Here is an 11280-nt window from a genome sequence, read left to right as displayed (position 1 = left end):
TTAGTCGCAGAAAGGAGGGGGCCCCCCACCTCACTACATTGGACTATTCCATTATCTCACGCATCTGCGAAAGTGACAAGGCTGTATTGCGACAAAAAACTGACAGAGAAAAAGAAGTGATTGACAGAGTGTACAGAGTAGCCTAGTAGAGTAAAAATGAAGCGAAGCTACACAAGCGGTGCTGAAAAAAGGAGGAAAAATTGCAGAATAAGGTAACAAACTTTTTTGTGATGCCCGCTGACAATGACAACAACGATACAGGAAATACACAAACAGAGCAAGATGAGTCTAAACGTGAAAATGAAAAGTTTCGAAGTTACCCAAGCGTCTCAAATAAAAGAAAAAAAAGACTCAGATACTGTAAGTAGGCTATTTGGGAAAGCTGCCAAAGATGACAAACTTTTTTATGGCTAGGAACAACAAACGTCCAACGCACAGAAAGATCGTGAAGCAAAGAGGACATGGAGACCGACAGACAAAACAGAGCAGTTTAAATTACTCAGGTCTCAGATTCTGTCAATTCTATTACGAAATAATAAATACCGTTTGGAGCTTGTAATGTGACGTGACCGATCCCTAGAGGCACGTGAACTGATCATCTTCGGTAATAACTTACCAAAATGTATTCCTTTATTCATAATATCGACCAATCAGTGTTTTTCAACCGCGGAATGAGGTAAAACAGCTGGAGAACAATCGTCACATAACATTTAGCCTAACGTTCCTCAGGAAAGCCATTTAGTTACCATAATATAGGCTATAGCATGTTAGTTGACTAGAAAAATAAGATATAAAGAGTATTTAGCTAAATAGGGCCTATGTGTAGGCCTACTATATTATTTATTTAGTATATTGTTTACTTATAATTTAATTATAATAAAAAAGCATTGTTTAATTTTAGTTATTTTTAACCTTAAATAATACCAGCTGATATGGCTCTCTGTATGTTCACAGCATTATGTGAGTTTTTTTTTCTTGAGAAAAATTAACGCCTATCTTGTGTACCTAATATGTATCCAAATGAGTCAATATTGAATCAAATCACAAGAATTGAATCGAAATGGTGAAATTTGTCAAGCAAAAAAAAAAAAAAAAAAAAAAAAAACCAGAGCTTACCAGAAATTGTACCATGTAAACATTGTAACGTTTCTGTTTAGGAGTGAATACGTGTATGCAAGGTTTAAAGGGGAAGTTTTATTTCTCCTCTCCAACCTTTACCTGCCTATTCACCATTCAGTCTGTAAAAAAGAGATTTCGCTCTCTTTTAAAGGTGCAGTGTGTGATTTTTAGACGTCACAATAAGTCGATCTTCATAGAAGGGGGTTCCCGCGGTTATGTAGATATAAATGACTCATTCTAAGGTAATAAGAACATAACGGTTCATTAAGTAAGGTCTTTATACACCACTGAAAACATAGTTATGGATCTTATATTGCATTTCTGTCAATAGATCCTCAGAAATATGACACATTGCACCTTTAAAGATCGGATGGGGGGCCCATACATACCTTCGCCTTGGGCCCCCAATTTGCTAAATCCGCCACTGCATGTAAGGCCGGCTACACACTGGCTGCGTGGCGTGAGCGTGGCGTTTCTGAAGCGTGTCAGATGCGTGGCGGCTGCGTCGCGTTTTCTGTGTCTTTGCACACCAGAAGCGTGTCTGACGCGGCGCTGCTGCTGCTAGGTGACATATTGGTGACATGGGGAGAGAGTTGTGGAAGGCCTATATTTCATGTTAAACATAAATATATAGCAGCAAAGACAACATCGGCAGTGTTGACGGCAATATAGACTATAGAATATTTCGTTCTGTATTGACAGGTGCAGTATTTGAAAATCGATAATATTTTTTTAAATTGCATTTATATTTGCATTTATGTCAAACCCTAGACACTTTCAAACATCAAAATGACATTTATTAATATGTATTCGTGTCAAAATGTCATATAAACATCTTTTCCTATTCAATTTAGCCTGGAAACGCTTCCAAGACGCTTGCGTGTCGCGTTAAAAATAGGCGTCGGTTCTATATCTAGCAGGCACGCGTTTTCCGCGCGGCTCGAGCCGCGCCTGAGACGCGCGTGTCACGCAGGCAGTGTGCAAGCTCTAACCTGTTAACATGGGAGCCGAAATAAAAACGGACACGCCACGCAGCTGAGACGCTTACGCCACGCAGCCAGTGTGTAGCTATGGGATCAAATTCCCGCCAAATATATAGCGGTCACGTATAAAAAAATAATAAGCGTGAATCAAAAATTTAAAAACACATGTAAAAATATATTGCACAAACTGAAAAAAATAATGCAAAATGATCAGAATAGCAAACAACGTGGTCACGGATCAAAATATAATAAGCGTGAATAAAGAAATAACAAGCATGAATAAAAACTTTAAACACATTGAAAGTTATTTTGCACAAAACTTAAACTTATGGTCATGCTTTGTTAAAAAGTATGGTTTTATTACTGTGTACTTTGTGCTTTCTTGCATTTTCTGCTCATATTTTACTCTTTTGTACGCTTGTGATGTTTTTCTCTTCGCTCTTCTTTCTATGTTCTGCGCTTGCTCTTCCAAATGTTGCAGTTCGAGTTTCATGTAAATTAGGGCGGGCTTAAGCGTCACCATTGGTCCACTAGTTCTAGATTGACAGATACTCCTCTAGCCAATCAATCGAAGAGGGGAGTTGACGTCACACTAATGCGACTCGTGGTACAAGCTGTTTATGTTTGTACAATTTCTTCAATCCCATTATAATATACTAAAATGTTATTTTCTAATACTTTTATATACTGTTCAATTTCTTATTTGTGCTTTGATATGTGCATTTATTAAATTAATTATTTTCGCTTGGCATACCAGCGTGATTACGTCACCGCACACTTCAGTGGGTGGTGCGCGCCCGTGAAGCACTTCATTCTGAGTAAATATAACAACAAAGAAGCACTGCTGCACTCTCTTTTGTTTCATTTTTCTTTAATCATTATACTCTTTTTCAGGAGTGCTACACTTACAAGGGAAGACGGCAGTTCAATTTAACTTTACAAAGACTTTCAAGCAGTAAAGCTATCTGAACTCTGGACATAAATAATTAAATTCATTTTTTTTTTAGATACATGAGAATGTTAATGTGCACACAGGTAATTGGTGTTAAACAATATTACTTGGCTCATGATGCCAATATGTTAAGGCTGCTGTTAGCGAAACATCCTGCAATTATGAAACACTACAATTCGTCGCAAAAACTAAGTTAAAAACGGCCATTGTCTGAAGACTTTAGGACTTTGACCTTTCGCCGCTACGCATTGCCTACCTTTTTTTTATTAACCTCGCCAAATTTGACAAGATTATTGAAAATGATTGTGTTACAGAGAAGATATAGAGAAACCAGTTGAATTTAATACAGTGGTTTATTACAAACTTACTGTGTTTACTTACATAGCTACATAATTGCATATTACTTTAGAATTAATGTTTTAAATATAGCTTAAAATTTGAATACAGTAACATCTCCATCAGCGATAGGTAACGCTGTTTCTAGAGTGCCGCTGTCCTGCAGAGTTTAGCGTCAACTCCGATTAAAAACCTCACCTGTCTTAAATATCCTAAAGACGATGATTAGCTGGTTCAGGTGTGTTTGATTAGGGTTGAAGGAGCTAAACTCTGCACCCAGGAGTCAGGACCGACATTACACATCCTTGTTATTGATTAAATATGATTTTAAATATGAAAGTAAAACGGCCAGTAGGTGGTGGTGGCTGCTTGGAGAAGATCGACGTTCGCGGTGCCAGGTCCAGTGCATTAGAGGTGAATGATGGATCATCAGACAGGCATAACTGTAACAGGTCGTTGTTAGGATGACGAATTTAACTATACCATATTGCCAGGTATACGTATACCGGCAACAGTTTGAGTTGCAGGCACACATGCAGTTTAAAGGTGTCCTGTTGATGGTCGTCTTCCCCTGTATAACAAGTAAGCATCAGTAGCCACGAGTCGCATTGGTGTGACGTCAACTCCCCTCTTCGATTGATTGGCTAGAGGAGTATCTGTCAATCTAGAACTAGTGGACCAATGGTGACGCTTAAGCCCGCCCTAATTTACATGAAACTCGAACTGCAACATTTGGAAGAGCAAGCGCAGAACATAGAAAGAAGAGCGAAGAGAAAAACATCACAAGCGTACAAAAGAGTAAAATATGAGCAGAAAATGCAAGAAAGCACAAAGTACACAGTAATAAAACCATACTTTTTAACAAAGCATGACCATAAGTTTAAGTTTTGTGCAAAATAACTTTTAATGTGTTTAAAGTTTTTATTCATGCTTGTTATTTCTTTATTCACGCTTATTATATTTTGATCCGTGACCACGTTGTTTGCTATTCTGATCATTTTGCATTCTTTTTTTCAGTTTGTGCAATATATTTTTACATGTGTTTTTAAATTTTTGATTTACGCTTATTATTTTTTTATACGCGACCGCTATATATTTGGCGGGAATTTGATCCCATATGTAGCCGGCCTAATTCATGTATCGGCCTGTTGACAGCTTCGGCTGAAGTTGTCCTTGTGTTAATTATCGTGTAATAACTTCTGTATGACCTGGCAATAAACATTTTTGTAAGTGTGTCTATAATGTGATAGTCTAAACTGATTTTATGTCGGGTGCGGGTCGGGTGTGGGTTCTATTTTAAGCGGGTCGGGTGCAGATTTTAATTAGTGCTGCTGTCGGGAAACGGGTCGGGTGCGGTTTTAAGCACTGCGGGTACGGGCGGGTGCGGATTTTCAAAATCGGACCAGAGCCCGTCTACGGAGAGCCTGCCCACTCCCTATTAAGCCCTGTTGTACGGAATTTTAGTTGTAGTACCACCAGAGTTCCACTGGGGGCGATCGCCATGAGTGCAAAATGAATGGGAGTCAATGGGGCTAGACGGCTAAATTTGTCTCTTTCACCCGATTGCCGTTGAGAAATCTGAGATCTGATTGTAGATTTTGCAAGTTCAACATGGGTTATGGGTTGAAAGTTGAATGAATGATTACTTATGTCCTTTTGATTTCTTACAGGTTGAGTTGTTGTTGTCCATAACACGCTAGTATTCTGCTAATGAACGCTGATTGGTCATTGAAGGACTGATTACGACCAGAGATCCCGCTTGATGGCATCGTGTCATCCGAAGCGGGACCAGAAACAAACAAAACAAAAACTCTTCTAGCACGTGTGTTTACCTGTGTCAGCTGTGTTGTCGATGTCTCTAGAGAAAAGAAAGTGCAGAGCGCGAAAGCATCAGTGTGACTGAAGGATTGCCGTAAAGCCCTATCTCTGGTCGTACATGTGTATGACGTCATTGACACTTTAAAAGACTTTTTAAAGCAATTAAGTGACTCTAAAAAATCTAACACCCAGCAATGTGTAATTTATTTGCATTTCCTTTCGAATACAACATTCAAATTACTAAACAAAAAATTATATCCTGAGAAAAGTGGATTTTTATTGGTATAGCGCCATAGACCTCCATTCATTCTGCACTCGTCCTGTGAGCGCCCTCATATGGAATCAGAGAGGAACTGCAACCAGTTCAGAAGCCGGAAGTGTACTGAGAGTGAAACTTCTCGCCATATTAGACATTCTCTGATCGGACCTGTGCAGGACTCTGGTGTACACATAAATCTCTGCCCCATCGTCGTCGTCTTCGTTGAATATCTGTCGCTCTACATACGTCATCTGGTATAATTTAAACGATTGGCTATGAGCTACGTACAGGCACATTTGATAGACATTTGTAGCGCCCAATAAACGGCTCTGGGCATTCGTAAACCACGCCTCAAATACGAGAAAATGAACATGTAGTTCCCAGACCACGTCTCAAAGAGAAAGTGGTCTGACGTTAGCCAGGCTAGGCGAAAGTACCATTTTTCAGAAAAACATAATTTGAAAAGATGATGTTTAAGACAGAGACATTTTTGCTGTGGTCAGTCACTCACAAGTGTGGTCTATATCAATACCAGGTGGTATTTTGTAAAAATGTAGAAGGACTTAAAGGGATACTCCACTTTTTTTGGAAATATGCTAATTTTACAACTCCCCCAGAGTTAAACAGTTGAGTTTTATCGTTTTCGAATTCCATTCAGCCGAGTTTCTGATATTTAGAAGAATATCAGTAACCAGACAGTTTCTGGTCTCATTGACTTCCATAGTATATTTTTTTTCCTACTATGGAAGTCAGTGAGACCAGAAACTGTCTGGTTACTGATATTCTTCTAAATATCAGAAACTCGGCTGAATGGAATTCGAAAACGATAAAACTCAACTGTTTAACTCTGGGGGAGTTGTAAAATTAGCATATTTCCAAAAAAAGTGGAGTATCCCTTTAAGTATAACTTCACTTTGAACTTAAGATTGCTCATGTTACTTATGACCCCGTCAGTTGGGACGAAAGTAACACACAGGTGGGTCAAAAGTTACACAACAATATACAAGCTAGGTTGTTACTCTTGTTTTTTTTTATATATATCAGCCTAAATATACCTGAGTATGACCTTGTTAACATGTAACGTGTGTTGGCCTTTATCTTTGCAACAGAACACAGCTGATTTAAATGTGACTTAAACATCTGGCTGAATCAGACCTCTATCTGTCTTTCTGACCCTCACTCTTGCCATATTCTGTTGGTATAATATGACATAAAAATAAATAAAGACAGCAGCCCCTCACGGACGACTGCTGTCACATATAGCAAAACACAGAAAAAAATCCAGGCCTGGCCTCTCTCGATCTTCACTGTCGTCGCTCCTCCTTTATGCTTCCGCTCCTCCGTGAAAGATACGAGACCGCATGCTGTCACTCATTATCAATCACGGCATCGCGCCGTTCTCCCACGGCCCTCAGCCTCGTCCTGCTCGCCACACAGTAGGCTAATTACAGCTCAAGAATACCTCAAAGGTAGCAAAGTGTTTCTTGGAGCTGAAGGATGTTATTTCATTAAATTACTGACTGTGAAGCCTTTTATTGTGCCGTTCTTCAAAGTCTCTGAGTGCTTTGAGTAGCCTTTTTTTTGTTGCTCTTTCTCAAGCCCAGTTCACTCTTTTCTCTTTTGATTTTGACAGGTTTCAAAGTGATCAATACATTGGGCTCTTTTAGCTCAGGGCGAAGCACTTCATTCTTTCTTTTTTTTCTTACACCCACAATGTCCTCCCACTGCTACTTGCTTCTTTTAAATAAAATGTGGTCCTGCTTTACTTTAGTCTTCATGGAGTTTAATTAGGCTACATAAGAACTGAGTAATATTAATGAACAACATGCAATTATTGTGGTAACAGCTTATAATTACACCTAATTATTTAATTTAGTGTTTTAATTAAGTATATTAGTGGGTAGCACATGAGTAAATCTTGAGAATAATTCTAAATGAATTAAAATGAGACACCTTAAATGTAATGGTTTTTTTGACACATAAGCCAAAGAACCAAAGAAAGAACATAAGGCTTTAAGCATGCTTTCCAGCACAGTCTGAACATCTGTTTTCTTTATGAGAACAACAAAAAAAAAAATGTCTCCTACATTAATATCTGAATTGCTTGAATAAAAAATGCACTTCCTACTGTTTCAGTGCTTGGATGTTTTTATTAGTTCAGAATCAGGTTTATTATTTAAGATGAGAGAAATATCATTGGAAGATTTGCATTGACATAAAGGATATTTTCTCAGTATTTTCTCAAACATCTCATATATTAATTTCCCTTCATTGTCAGACTGTTTCTGTCCCCTGCCCTCTTTGAGAAACAGCGAGACTACCCAGAGTTTCTTACTGTCTGCCCCCTTTTAAGGCTCCTACTTTTTGAGCTCCAGGCAAAGGAACTCACTAGGGGGATTCATACCTCTTAAAAGGATCGACTACAAAGAACAAGGGAACAAGGCCCAGTGACTCGGAACAGAGCAGGGAAGGGAATAAATGAATGCAAATGGAATTCCAGAGAATCCTGTAATGATCATTGGATTTACTGGGAGTGAAATTTGACTGCTCAAACAGAAAATGTTATCAAGGTTTTTCATTTGAACTGTAAATATATGGAGCTCAAACACATTTTTAGCATCACTGTATGACCTTTATCCTGTTCAAATTATGATTTTGAGCCAAACTGAATTGTAAAAACAATGATTGTTTCTCAAATACGCCAACTGCCTGTAATATGCTGAGATACAAACAAGGAAAATTCTTTTTTCAGTTAAACTCCACTCCACACCTTTAAAGGCCATATTTTACAGAGCCCCTAAAAGGACATGGTGATGAAAAAAAAAAAAAAAAATCAGATGAGATGAGATGAGATGAGATGAGAGGAAAAAATTGCTTTAGCGTTCCCCAGAGAATGGGGACTTTTGATTTCTTTGCAAGCAAATGCAAACTTTATCGGAGGAACGCAAAAAGTTTTGCGAGGGAACGCAAATGTTTTGCAAGGAAGGAAGAGCACTGAAATATATTTTATTATTTCCTTCTATCTTATATTTTCCCATCACCATGTCCCTTTAGGGGCTCTGTACCTGGCAGTAAGTGCACTGTCTCTTCAAATCAGTTAAATCCTGTGAAGAAATGCTTGTGTTTTTTGTGATGCACTCAATATGGAGTTTCCCGATAAGATCTGAGGGGATAAAGCCTGCTCTTTAATGTCCTCCTCTAGTGCTTTCCACATAGTAAAGCAATCTAAAATCATATAAATAACCTCACCATATTAGGAGACAAACATCATCATTTTGAAATCAGTTTAAGGTTAGTCTTCCAGCTGTGCGATAAAGTGAATCAGGTTGGGAAGTTACTGGACCTCAAAGACTTTCAATTCAATTCAGTTCAATTTATTTTTTATAGTGCTTCAAAGTACACGTTGTTCCAAAACAGCTTTAGAAAGATAATTAATTGAATTATTTGAACTGATATGATTCAGACACATGTGGTAATGAAATTAAATTACATAAAAATATTTCAAATCTAAAAATCAGATCAAAAAATAAATTGAACACTAAAAATGTTTTTGTTTTTGTTTGTTTTTTGTCCCTGGCCAAATCAAAATACATGATAACATTATTTAAATGTATAACATTATATGATGTGACAGACAGGTGAATGATGTACAGTATGCAATTTTCCAGCGAAATCTGTCTCAACAACTCAGAAGCATATTATAGGTTTCATTTGAGACTTGATTTATAAGATGAAATTATTATTATTATTTATTTTATTTATTTTTTATAAAAAAAGCTGCATAAAGTAGCTTTAATTCATCAGACGTGGTAAATCTAGAGTTCGTGACCTTGAACAGTAAATATGACAATCTATAGCTTGTCATTAATAAATATACGAAACATAATCAGCTATAAAGTCAGATTCTCATTAATATTTTGTTTTATCTGAGCAATCATGGTAATCCTGTGTATCTATAGCAATTTCAGCTTCCAGGTTAATAATGCAGAGGCTTTTACAGATCAAAGACATGTAGGAAAGAGATGTGACATATTAATCTGTGACATTTTATGCCCAATTATACAAACATTTAAAAGTTTACTCAAACATCACAGGATATTTGCCCAATATTTACTGTCTAAAATTTGTGTGAAACTTTTTTCCGGCAAGAAACTTCATGCACATTAGCTAATAGCATTGACTCCTAATGCTCAGCTAGGAGATTTGTTATCTATTGCTTGCAGAACAAAACATCCACTAACAACAACAGGATTATAAGGGAGGAATTTGCATTGTGAAGCAGAGTTTATTATCACTCTTTGTATAAATGCAGGGACGGATACGGGAGGATTACGGTGTGTTGTTGATTTACTGACTGACTCGAGCAGGTCACAGTTGGGGATGAATGTGGGACGGGCCTATGTGCAGTGTGTGCTGGGGGTATTAGTATTACAGCTATAGCTAGGGCATTAAAACATTAAGGCCCTGATATACTCATAGCAAAGTGATTTTACGTTCTTCGCTCAGGGGTAAAAAGAAGTTCGTAAAACGAGAGCTGCGGTACACTGGTAGCGAACATCTGAGAGCAGCCTTCATGTAGATATGTGCTGCGCTTTCCTCTCAATAACAAAATAAACAGCAAAAATGACCTGTTAGAAAACAGCAGTTAAGAAAGCATCTGATCATAGCGATGTGGATATGTTTACACCAGCTCTGCAATTTGGCATTCAAGTCACGTTTTTTTTTTTTATAACTGCACTTAATACAATACATTACTTAAAAGCAAGGATCTTTACAGTATTAAACATGAAAAACAGTGTCAGTAATTAGAATTACAACTTTAATTTCTACTATAGCAGTGCTCCAGTGTGATCATGTTTTTACTCGTGGATGTCTAATCTCGAAGATTTGAAGATTTCCATGTCAAAGAAGGTGGAGCCTCAGAGCCACACCTTCCTATTATGTTATCATCACGGACTTATGGTAAACCGAAGGTGTTTACCAGCTGGGGCGAACTTTTCCAGGAAGTTTGCTTTGGCAAGCTGTTTCGAACTCCTGAAACGAAATAATGACCAAGGACAGAGATATTTGTTTAATGTCCGTCCTAAGGAGGACTGTACTGGAAGGATGAATTTAATTTAGAAATAGTAAGTGAAAGTGAGACAGCAGGTGGCAGTAATGCAAGATTATCATGCCAACTGACGTTAAACTCCTGAAACGAACTCCAAACAAAAGCTGCGTCCCAATTCGCCTACTTATACTACGCCCTAAAAGTATGTACTCATTTTGTGAAGAAAAGGTACATACTTTTGAGTGTGTAGCAAAAAGTGTAGGCAAGCTTTGGGACATCTTCGTCATCTTTAACGGGAAGCTCTGTCGCGTGCATCCTGTTACCGTAAACTGCCCTGTCAATCATCTTAACACAGTTAAAATCCTCCATTCATTCTAATTTAATCAACATAGTGGCTAATTGAATACAAATTATTCGATTTTTTTTTTTTTTTTTTTTTGGTCTATCAATATTTAGCAGAAGAAGAGAAGTCTTGAAGTGAAGAAAGAAAGTTTGGAATGACATGAGGGTGAGGAAATGATGACAGAACTTTTATTTTTTTGTGAACTGGTTCTTTAAAGTAAGACTTGCAAAGTGTCTTATTAAAAGCAATGAGGTTGACCTGGAGATCAATGAGATCTTTCACCCTTTCATGCTTTATAAATGACTTCTGCACGTTTCAGGTCTTCCTTAATGAGGACAGCACGATATATAGAGCCACAGTACAGAACATTGCCCACTGGAAATCTGACTTGTACACGATTACCCTGAACGCTGTTTTCAC

The sequence above is a fragment of the Scardinius erythrophthalmus genome (assembly GCF_964197995.2).
Source record: "Scardinius erythrophthalmus genome assembly, chromosome: 20".
NCBI classification, from domain to species: domain Eukaryota; kingdom Metazoa; phylum Chordata; class Actinopteri; order Cypriniformes; family Leuciscidae; genus Scardinius; species Scardinius erythrophthalmus.
This window is presented reverse-complemented; position numbering follows the sequence as displayed.